This window comes from Cyprinus carpio, unplaced genomic scaffold (assembly GCF_018340385.1).
Source record: "Cyprinus carpio isolate SPL01 unplaced genomic scaffold, ASM1834038v1 S000006502, whole genome shotgun sequence".
Classification (NCBI taxonomy): Eukaryota; Metazoa; Chordata; class Actinopteri; order Cypriniformes; family Cyprinidae; genus Cyprinus; species Cyprinus carpio.
This window is the reverse complement of record NW_024879170.1, coordinates 63568-76160: the sequence shown is the minus strand read 5'-3', so window position 1 is coordinate 76160 and position 12593 is coordinate 63568. Positions and strand designations below refer to the sequence as shown.

General features: G+C 36.9%; 1 pseudogene; it reads left to right on the top strand.

Annotated features, from left to right (window-relative positions):
• Positions 1-574: 574 nt before the first annotated feature.
• Positions 575-12376, top strand: LOC122143750 (annotated as a pseudogene).
• Positions 12377-12593: the final 217 nt, after the last annotated feature.

Here is a 12593-nt window from a genome sequence, read left to right as displayed (position 1 = left end):
ACAAACAATACTGTCCCTGAACAACTGAAATGTAAACAAAGGAATTATCCATATTACAACGTTGTTTCGTTGGACTAAACATGCTCTATGAGATGTCGTGCAATGGACCTTTACCTTTCTAACTAAACCGGGATTTACAGCTGTGGATGCGTTTATGACTCGTTATTACGACAAATCGTTATTACGACTTCATGTTTTGATGTGTACTGCTTACACAAATTTAGCAAATACATTCTTTATAAGCACTGAAAAACAGTGATCTGTCGTCGATGCTTGAGGCTTAGATCTTTATAATGATATATAATTTGTCAAGATTAATTTTGTCCCGTTTCATTTAATCTATTCGTAAACATTGACACTTGCAAACAAAGAGAGTTTAGTGTGCCCGCGTCCAGGTGCGTGTTAACAGGTTAAAAACAAGTCACTAGTGCATTGAGGGTTTGCGGCTAACAAGCCTTCATCAGGGTTTGATTTGCACTTTTTTTGTAATAAAGTTATTTTGTTTTATTTTAATTATATGGTTTTTGTCATTTGACTATTATTATTTTTTACAGGCACTTGTAGCATTGTTAAAATGGCCTCAGATTGTCTTAAAAACTGGAGGAAGGTCAATTCCATGGTTAAGAAACCAGCTGAGGATGAAGAAGAGTTCATGGATGACCGGTACTTGTTCTGTCTGGATGATGATGAGTTTGATGCAAGTTTGATGATGCACTGTAGAAGGTCCTCACACAGAAGATGAAGTAATGGAAGAGGCAACTGAAATAGCCGATGTATGCCTAGATGAAAACAAACTGGACTGTAGTGACTTGTCAGATTGGGCAGTGAGCAATACCCAGACACACAAATCTTTCAATGACTTGCTCCAAATTCTTCATAAACATGGACACAATGAATTGCTCAAGGATGGTGAATACCTCTATAATGGTTTGGAAACTGGTATACGCCACACACTTCTGCACTGCCCAGCTTCAACAGATCACATTGCTGTCACAATTTATGTTTATAGTGTGCCATTATTCAGATCCAGTGCTAGAAGACTGTATCCATGACCTGGTAAAATAAATTAAGAGGTTTAGGGGAAACAGAATACAGCACAATGGAAATGGAATACAGGTGCACATAAAATCATTTATTTGTGATGCTCCAGCAAAAGATTGCCTGAAAAACATAATCTACCACACTGGATGCCACAGCTGTGAGAAGTGTGAAGAGGAGGGTGAATGGTTGGGCAAAGTAGTATTAAACAGCAAGGACACATTCCCTAGCAGGACAGATGAAAAGTTCCCCCAAATGGTCTACAGAGCATAACACCAGAATGGGGAGACACCACTGATCAGAGCAGGCATCCCATGTGTCAGCTCTTTTGTGCTTGATTACATGCATCTTGTTTGTCTCGGAGTAGTGAGACACATCCTTTATTACCTGTGCAGGACCCTAATCCTCAAAGACTCTCTCCGAGACAGAGAGCTGAACTCTCCAGTGAACTCATTAGATTGAGGGACACAATCCTGAGTGAGATGGCAAGGAAGCCCGGATCCCTTCAGGAGATGGAGAGATGGAAAGCCACTGAGCCCTGACAGTTTTTGCTGTACATCGGACCAGTGGTACTCCATGGAATTGTGGACCCAGATGCCTGACCATTTCAATGTCGATGTCTCTTTCTGCAGATAGTGAGTGGACAAACCACTTTCTGCCATATGCAGCAGACCTCAGTCATTTTGTCATCAACAGCTCTGAGGTATATGGAAATGAATTCACTGTCTACAATGTGCATGCCATGGATTACCTACATGAAGTTGTAATACATTTTGATTGTTCATTAAATGATATATCTGCTTTCCCTTTTGAGAAGCTTGTCAAGACCAGCCATAACCCTTTGGTCCAATTAGCAAAGCATATGACAGAGAAGGAGCGTGCACAAAAAATGTGAAACAGAAGCAAACTCACCTGCAGCCCAGTGTCAGAAAAGCAGAGGGGCAGCTTACATGCATACAGTAGGTAGACAACCAAAATGAGTAATACTGCCGCCGCAGGGCCGCGGCGTTAACTGCAAGTCAGTCGCGTGTTAAATTCATTCGCGAAACTACCGCCAGGTGGCGCAAAGGGACGAATTTCGAACTGAATGTAATTGTAAAATTAGATAAAAGGAGGAGGTAAAATAACAATAACATTATGATATAACATTGTAACATCTTTAAAAACCATTAAAAATGTACAGTGAGTTAATTTCAAAATGTAGGATAGTCTTAGGCTACAGTCTATAATCAAAAATTAAAAGAAAGACCTTTACACGAAGGAGCTTATGCATGCTATTTTTATTAAACAGTCATTAAATATAAGGCCTATATATACGGATAAAAAGCTAAATGTTTTCATTTCGGTTCATTCTTGGTTTAAAAAAAATCCTTCAGTTTCCATTTGCAGATCGAAATGAGAACAGTCCAGCATTTAGCGATAATTATTATTAATTCTGTTATTATTCTTGATTTTTCAAACTGCTAATACTTTGCATTTTTGAATTATGCCTTTACTGTGTGACCAAAAATTTTGTATTTTCTGTTTCAGCTGTTTGATCGCGCTGGAGCCTCGCGCACATTCATTGGAAACAGTATCCGTTCACCGTGCCATTCGGCGCGAGCAGCGGTCCACTTTGGCATATTTTTGCTAATTATGATTTTTTTTTTTTCGTCGATACTGAAACACGCGTGAACTACAAAGCCTACTTTACCTAACGAATAATAGTTAAGCTTGAAATAGGCAAAATCACGAATATGGAAACGTTTGGATTTCTCCCGAATGAGAGCCCAACCTTACCTTATGGTTCGCTTTAAATTATTATTCATTTATTTTTTTGTTTGTTTATAGCTAAGCCTATATTATAATATACTGCAATTTTAATTATCCATTAGAATTATATATTTTTAATTCTTGTTCTGTTCTGATAAATTTGTTAAATTTAAAGGATTTGTTGTAAAGTGAACTAAAAATATCCTGTTGGCACATTATAACATTATTAGGCCAGCCGTTATTATTTCTGAATGTAATAAAAGGCAACGTATACATGACATATATTTTTTCCTCTCACAAACTTAATTTATTTTTTAGCCTGTTTTAAAAAATAAATAAATAAATAAATAATAAAAAAATAAAAAACATGCAGCAAACGAAAGTAGGCGATTAAATGGTTAAAATTGTTACTGTGGGTTAAAAGTAATTACAATTATTATATACTTAGGAACAGAGTCTGGGCCTAATCTAGGCTATCCAGGTTTTTTTAAATTTTTTTTTATTTTCATTGCATCTGAAAATGACTTTGTGCAGCACATTCACTTTGCACACTCAACCTGCCTCGCGCGTCTCACATCTGTACAATATCAAAAAAATTTATAAAAAAAATGCTGCCCCACCATATAAAACAATAGTTCATTAAAAAAAAAAAAAATTGTTAGTTCTAATTATATTGTTAACACAAGTTCATTTAGGCTATTTAACATGCACTGTGACATTTAACCCTTTATAACTTTAAAATCTTAAAAAAAAATCTTTAAAAGTTTATAAGTCAGTTTAATAGTATTGAAGTTCAAGTTTTAAAAAAGGGTTTTAATTGCTTAAATTATTTCTATGAATTAATAATATGTTATCAGGTTTTAAATGCTTAAATTATTTCTATGAATTAATAATATGTTATCATGTTTATTCTTGTAGAAAATAAGTGTTTATTCTTTAAGAAAATAAGGGAAAAAATAAGGGACGATCCAAATATTATTCATATTTGTTTTGCTTCACCTATTTATGTAGGCTACAATTATTCTAAAAAAATAAATAAATAAATAAAATAAAAAATAATGTCATTAAAAAATGCCATCGGCCTGAGTAAATTTGACCATTATAGAATTGTGACTTTAAAGGTTAATGATTTAGGAGGTGAAAATACTGTGAAATTACAAATGTTATGGGGATTTAAAGCATAACAACTGAAGGTCTATGAAACGTTAGCCAATAAAGCATTTTTTTTAAACAATGGCACTTAAAGTTTTGAACTAAAATATTATTTCAACCATTTAGCCTGTGAATAAACAAAAAACATACTTTTCAATGAAAGAACAATTAGAGAGTGTAGGTTGCTTCTGCTGTTTGGATTTGTACTTCAATATAATGAGCTCCAATTTTAGGAATAGCCAACACAGGTTTTTTTTTATTTCTCTCTCTCTCTCTCTCTCTCTCTCTCTCTCTCTCTCTATTTAACAGCATTAACTTACAATGAAATACGTCTTCCTCCAGGCAGACTGAATGTTTTTCTGTCTTGCTAAATGTTGGGCTCATGATCAGTAAGTTGTATTCGCTCAAATTGATTTAGTTAAATCAAAACTTGCGGACTTTGAAGCTGGGTCAGTTAGCGCGAGTCCCGCGCGCTGTGAAGCGGGAGCAGCTGATGGAGGACTCCGCTTGGTCTTAAAGCCTTCCGCAAACCGCTACGTTCACAAATAACAATGGTTTTCGTAAAATAATGATTAATTATCAATTGATAATTTGTTATTATTATGGTCTTGTGAAAACAATAATATTGACTGCGGGAAAATAATGAATACAAAGAGTAGGGCTGCTGTGAGTGCAGGCATGTTTCACCCCAGTAACATGAGAACACACCGTTCCTCACAGCCAAAAAACAGACCGAATTCAGTTCAGCTGGAGGGGGCTGGGGGTAGTTCTGTATAGCTTGTGGGGGTTGATATAAATGTGTGAATCTCTTGGTCTTTCATATGGACAGTGTCTTATAAACAGTGTGAAATTTGTGAAAAAAAACAGAGGGGGGGATGCTTTTAAATTTTTTTATGAAATGTTTTTAATACGACGGAAATTGTATTTAGTGTGATCTCAGTTTAATAAAAACATTGTAAGCCTACGTTAGGCCTATTAATTGTAATGATTTAATGTCCACGGTTATTCACACAACAAAATTACATAGAGAAAAGCGAGCAAAGAACACAACGGAGCTTTTGAAACTCCGAATCAGTTAAACCATTGCGTCGCAAAATGATTCACTGTTTCGAAGCGCTCCAATCGGATCGCGTATCGCGAATCATTTGATTCAGATCGGGACTTCCGAGCAGGTTTGAATGATGTTTTTCAGTTAAAAAGTTATTCAGCAGAGGCAGGGATGCATAGACCAGAGGAGGGGAACCCCCCCCCCCCCGGGCAAATCGCACCCTGCTTATGTGGGTATCAAACTTGCAGAACAGAACATTTTGGTTTTAGGGCAACTTTGAAGAAAGGTTTTGATCCACTTCAAATGTTGACTACTAGCGCAATATAGTTTATTGGTTATTATAACTTAATTTCAGAGGTAGTTGCCTTAACTCAAAAAAAAAAAAAATAAATAAATAAATAAAATAAATTTGCAAACTGTTGCGTTAATTTTATTTTGTTTCGTCTAAACAATATTTTTTAGACTATGAATACATTTAGATTATGAATGTAGCCTTTTCATAATCAATATATTGAACCATCTCTTTGTTTTTCTAAATCCCAAACAGAGTCCAGACATCAGTATGATCCGTCTTTGATGTTTTATAGGCTTTTTTAGTTTGCCACACAGCAAGGCAGAAGTAAAAATTGTAAAAATAATTGTAAAAAAGGAGACATTTTAATTATTAATAAACAAATGTTTTCTTGTCGGCTGCAAGATGAAATTCACAGTGCTGATTCTCTCCACATGAACGCGCCTTTAAAGAGAAATACAACCTTCACAGATTACATAATGCTTTTGTTTTGAATTGATTTGTTTAAAAGACATTTCAAGCTTTCTGCTGATATATTTCTCATGTATGTGAGACACCACAATTTTCAGTTATTTCATTATCAGGAAAAAAAATTCAAGTGATCTAGAGGGCGCCTCCCTGTCCTGCATGCACATTAATAATTTTTGCACAAACACTTGAATATGAATAATAATTCACATTTTGCATATGCATTACTACGTAAATTATTTTGTACATGCAATTATCCAAAATAAAACCAAACAAGATTTGTAAAGAAGATAAAACAAATAAGAATAAATGCTGCGCGTGCACTCAGCATCACTCGCGCCGCGCAAATCTTGCACGCAGACATTTTACACACCTGCATTTAAGTGCGGCTGCAATTTTATTTTTTTACTTAAATTATATGAAAGCAAGTAAAGAAGGCTCCCTTTAAAATCACTGAAGTTGTCTATTAATGAAGCTCTTTTTTTTCTTTCTTTTTTTACATCATTTGCACTTTGTTGATTATAATGAGAGAACTTGAGTTTAATCGTGAGGACATTTTATTAATCAGTCCATTCTTTAGAGTTTCAGTGATTTAGCTAAATCGTGCAGGTTTAATTTATACGTTTCTTGTTTTAATTAGGCCTAAATAATGGGAACGAAATTATACAGTGCCTCACGTTTTACTAAAATAAAGAAAATAATTTATAAAACACGCAACAATTTCTTAATTAGTGTACAGACAAATATATTTTCCCAAGAAGTTGTCTGTCAAAATAAAGGACAGGTAACGAATAACAAAAATGCATGTTGTTTTATTAAAGGAATTTTAAAATATAAATTAAAATATAGGCCTAATATATGAGAATATTGACATTTTGCATATTAATCCATGTAGCCTAGAAAAACCACAATTTCTTTTGAATAATATAACACATAATTCATATTATATAAATAATACTGCACACCTATTAAATGTGTCAAATCTAAAATATGGTGTAATACTGTGTAGCTTAGAGAAAATATAAGCACAGGCTCAGACACAGGCTTGACATTTATCCTGCTTGAATTCGTTCTAAGAAATGCACATAACTTCATAAGTGCCAAACTTTCATCTGTGAATATTAAATATTTTAACTACAGTGTTTTTGTTTAATTTTCCCTGACTGCAGCCGTCAAATATAACACTTCGGTGAGGCAAAGCTGACGTCTATTTGCGAAAATGTGCTTTGATGCGCTTGTTAACTTGTGATTAAAGCGCCACTCAGCGGTCAAAAGCTCTCTATATATATATATATCCCTCTCTCTCTCTCTCTCTCTCTCTCTATTATATATATATATATACCGGATGCTACTAGAATACTGATATTTGTATACTTGCTACATAAATTATACTTAAAATTATACTTGAACTTTAAGTATACTTAGTAAAATAAACTTGAAGTATACTATTTTTTGGTAAGGGATAGGAATGAAAAACTCAAGTCACTCTCAATAAAAGTATTATAAAATGCACTTGATATAGATTTTTATACCCAGGAAGAGTTCAGTTTCATCAGGGCAAACATTCTTTGCTGAACCTCCACTGAAACAATTTTAGAGGCTCTTGGGGCATATGGCATCCACAGCTATGGTGACCCAGTTTCTGCATTGACCCCGGCTCAGAACTACCCTCGTGCAGTTCTTTTAGTGTGTTGGCATGATGGACTTGCAGGATGGCCATCACATGCAGAGGCCGCCTGTCCAGCGGTCTTGTTAGCTTTAACAGCCAAAGCTGACATTAGCTTGCAGGCCTTGGATGGGAGGCGCCATGCGAGCATAGATGCATCGCAATAGTACGCTCTGCCTGGCATGCTCTACAGATTTGAGATGACCCAACACCTGAGAAGAGAAGATGCCAACCCCTCAGAGGACCTCAGATGAGCTCAACCCTGCACCAACATACAAAACTACCACATTTTCCTTACATTACTGTCATTTAGATCACAACATGTAATCATTGCCGTTAATCATGTTCACCATTTCGATTTTTGCTATCCTAGAACTGTACCTTTCTGCCATCACCTTGGCATGATCACCACTGATAAATTATTCCAAACTGTAATGTAGAAACTCTCATTTTCTGCGAAGCTGCTTTGCAAAGATGCGCATCATGAAAAGCATTACATAAATAAAAATGTGAACTGAATTGAATATTTTTTACAGTACTGGATCAAAGTTAGAAATTCCAGTATCTTGACAACACTACTTTTTGATTGGTTCCCATGTGTGTCTTGGTTTCCTCCATTTATTGTCAGGTGTTTTCTATTGTTTTTTATAAATGTGAAAAATGTACGAAAAAAAAAAAACTTTTTAAAAATCTTATTTTATTTTTTTTACAGGCTGCCTACTAAGAATCCTCCAAATTCAGATGTTCTTCAATAGCTCTTGATGACGTGCCAACTGAGATTTCCAGCCTTCTGACTGAGAAGCACCCTAAGGCCCCGTTCACACCGCCGGCGACTTTTTCACTGCGTGTCGCTAGACTTGTGCTGTGAAGACGCTTGTGGGCGTTTCTACTGCTTGCTCTAATGTTATTGGTAGACTGCACATCTTGATATATCTTTAGAAAATGCAATCACAAATATACATTGCCTGTAAAACTAAGATATCATACTAATATGACTAGGAATTAGACTCAAAAAACATAAAAGTGCCATTCTGCTGTTGGAGAGTGTTGTTATGTAAACTACAGCAGTGCTGCATCATAAAAGTAAAAACTTGGACCATCAGTATATGATTCAAACTCATTTAGACAGCCAACAGTTTCTTTTATATCCATGTATGTGGTTACAGTCAAATCATATAAACAGTGAAATCGCTCAGGAAATCTGTCCTGTCTTGCGTGCACTCGAGACGGTGACGTGTGAGCGCCGCTGACAGATTCTTCACTCCTATTGGTTGTCGCTCACGAAATTCACTGCTTATTTGCATAAAGTTGAAGAATTCTCAACTTTTGTCGCTTGACTCACATCACTTCACACGCCCACATTCCGTCACCAACGGTCACTGTTGCTCGTGTCGCCGGAAGTAGCCAGCTCTCCATTGAAAATGCATGGGATTATGTCGCTCTGTCGCTGTGTGTCGCTGGCGGTGTGAACGGGTCTTAAGAAGGTGGACAGCAGGCACAAGCTTGCCTCCATCTTGTTCAGAGAGATCATCGTTTACATAGAGTAAGTGCCCTTTCTCACCTCATCTTTATCAGTCTAGTCCACACTGACCCTAGAGTGAAAACCAAACACCATCCAGAAATAAATATAAAACATACAAAATGCTGGGAACTGATATTGTTCTTCCTCTTTTGGATCAAACTTGGAAAAGATGCAGAAGTGAAAGAGTTTCAGAAAATTGAAGTGGAAATCGCAAACACTGCATTTATGCTACAGAGCAGCATTCAAAAGTCCTCTAATTTTTCCTATGTTAAACAGGAATAAATACAAACATAGATAAATAGATATTTATTGGTTTATTTATCTATCAATCTGTGTAAAAAGTAACAAAATAGACTATAAACAGCATCAGTATCAAATGTATACAATAAGATCCCAAAAAGGGAAACTGCTCACTTAAAATCAAATCATTCATTTAGTCAGTTATGACAGTTGATATCAGATTTATTTGGTGATTTCAAATATGAAATTTAATCACAAGCTTAGTGAACAGTTTTGACCTTAATAAAATTTTAGTTGTAAATATGAATGGCTTCTGGTAAAAAGGTAAACTTATATCGACTGGTTAGACACTTGATAACTTGTAAGCCGTCTGCCATAACACATTATTTTAAAGTGCATGTGGAAGGGGTGCATGTCATCAGTCATAATACTTCAAACTTTCCTCATCACTTGCTGCTCATAAAATTCAGTTAGGCTCTGCAGTGGCACAGCGCTAATTTTTGAGCAAGTCCTAACTATAGTGTTGAGGTGATTTTTATTCTTTATAGAAAAAGATGGAAACCAGCATAGGAATGAAAAACTCAAGTCACTCTCAATAAAACTATTATAAAATGCACTTGATATAGATTTTTATACGCAGAAAGAGTTCAGTTTCCTCAGGGCAAACATTCTTTGCTGATCCTCCACTGAAACAATTTTAGAGGCTCTTGGGGCATATGGCGTCCACAGCTATGGTGACCCAGTTTCTGCATTGACCCCGGTTCAGAACTACCCTTGTGCAGTTCTTTTAGTGTGTTGGCATGATGGACTTGCAGGATGGCCATCACATGCAGAGGCCGCCTGTCCAGCGGGTCTTGTTAGCTTTAACAGCCAAAGCTGACATTAGCTTGCAGGCCTTGGATGGGAGGCGCCATGCGAGCATAGATGCATCGCAATAGTACGCTCTGCCTGGCATGCTCTACAGATTTGAGATGAATTATTAGATTTTGCTGTTTCCCCATTCAGAGAGATAGGAGTTGCACTTGTATGCCCGAGAGGTGTTTCAAAGATGGCCGCTGAGTGACATTACTTGTCTAAAGGGACTTTGTTTCTAACAACCGACTTCCCATCCGAATGTGAACAGTGCTGCTCGCATGATATTTAGTCCATAAAAGTCACTCAAAATACTCAAATTCAAGAGTATCAGCAAAGCGGAGCAGAGGCACAGATTTTTTCAAACGCAATCTCTAATGACTCCTGTCAAGGGTTTACATTTCCAACTTTTTGCTCACTAATGAGAGCACACTCTGAGTAACCATGAAGCGAGAGAAAACACACATACTCTGACTTTCAAAAAAAAACCTGCTTCTCGCTCCAGATACAGAAGTGGAACAAAATGTATCAGAAAATTGAAGTGGAAAATTGCAAACACTGCATTTATGCTACAGAGCAGCATTTAAAAGTTCTCTAATTTTTTCTATGAATACATTTTTATATTCATATTCCTCATCTCTTCTACTTCTTTAATTTCAGTCACACCCAAAACATCAGGGACTCCAACAGTGGATATAAGAAGCTGTGGCTTCTACAAGAACATTGCTGACTCTGACTGTACTTAAGGCAGCAGCTTCTGGCGTCTCTGCTCTATAACACAAGAGCAGCTTCACACCATGTAAGTGGTCCCAAACCTTAACTATATTAAGCTGACACAAACCATTGCTCAGGCAAAAGTGGTTGATAGCTTTGATGACTGTAAAGGGTTCTTCTACAAAGACACTGAACCAGAAAGAATGGATCAGAATGCCAAGAAAATTTGCCAGAAGCTGGAATATGATCACTACTATTACGCTACTCTGTACTCAGTTCATCGCAGGATCCCTCTTTACAGCGCCTACATATTTGACCCTGAATGCTCAAGTACTGCTGGAAGGACAGAAAAACTGGCACATCGAGCCACAGGTAAACATGTGCTTCAGTCACCGTCTAACAAAAGACTTTAATTAGCAATTTACATTCTGCATTCCTTAAGAAACAATGAAGAAAAAAAGTGGTAAAAAAACAAAAACAACAACTATATATCAAACTAACCATCTCACATATTTCTTCTGTTGATTTCCCAAACTGAATCCCGAACTGATCATATGGTCCGTGAGAGGGACTCTGATGAAAACATTATAAAAAAATATCAAGCCATCAGCAGCGACTACAGCGACTCTGGATATGATCATGGACTCCTGAACCCCAAACAGCTTCCAATGTGACGAAGGTCGTATCGCAACGTTCACACTGACCAACGCTGCACCTATAGACGAGTCTTTCGACCGTATCCACTGGAAGAACTGGGAGAGTGCACTGAGGAGTTTCTTAAGAAGCAAGCTTGACAGTCATGGTGGTTCTGCAAAAAGTCTACATTGTTACAGATTGGGAGAAACAAGACAATATACAAATACAAAACAACAGAAACTATAAAAACCCATAAACATTTACCTACACCTCTAAAAACCAGACAGCAGACCCTTACAAACACCACCTCAATGACACAAAGTCTTTTTCCTTCGGCTACATTGGCAAAAAACCAGCCGGAAGGTGGCATACGCCTGATGAGAGTCTCAGACCTGAATGATAAGCTCAGCAGTCTCTATAGTGAGCTGTTAAAAACCCATCAGTCGATTAAGATTTTTGTTGGTGATTGTTTTGATGACAGTAAAAAATTAAATGAGGTTCAGGGTGAGTTTGACAAATTAATAAATCCAAACCAAGTAGACGAGATGGCCACAGATGTGCAGAACATGTCTCGCACGCAGAAAAGGGTCGTCAGAAGTTCCCAGCACTCACACCTCACAGTTGGAGGATCTTGGTGCAGGTATGATAACCCCTGTGGCAAACACGGTGAGGACTACTACTGGTGCTGGATCGGTTATGGTTTCTTTTTCGACAGCTGGGACTACTGTAGCCCTCCACTGTCCGGAACTAGAGCTAAAAATGGGGAGTACTGCCGCCGCAAACTATGCCTGTTCCACATATGGTTCAGATTATAAATGGTGCTACACAGAAAGCGGCAATAATGATATGTGCTGTACTTCTGATGACTGCTTGTCAGCTGTGAATGACAAGACCTGCTGGTCTGGACACCCCTGTGGATACCATGGCTATGATTACCTGTGGTGCTATACTGATGATAAAGCCAACTGGGAATACTGTTGCAAAGACTGTGACTAAATGAATTTAATTTCAATTTCTTTTTCAAAGTAAACACAACTACCATTGACCAATGTGCTGTACAAAATAAGTAACCATTAACAGAATTAAAACAAAGACAAGGTCACAAAAAAAGTTCGAAATAAAAGGCAAAGCAATTACAAATCATGAATAAAAAGCCAAATCAAATAAAAAATGATTTTAAGATCGTGTAGGGGCGGTTCTGATTTCTGTAGGA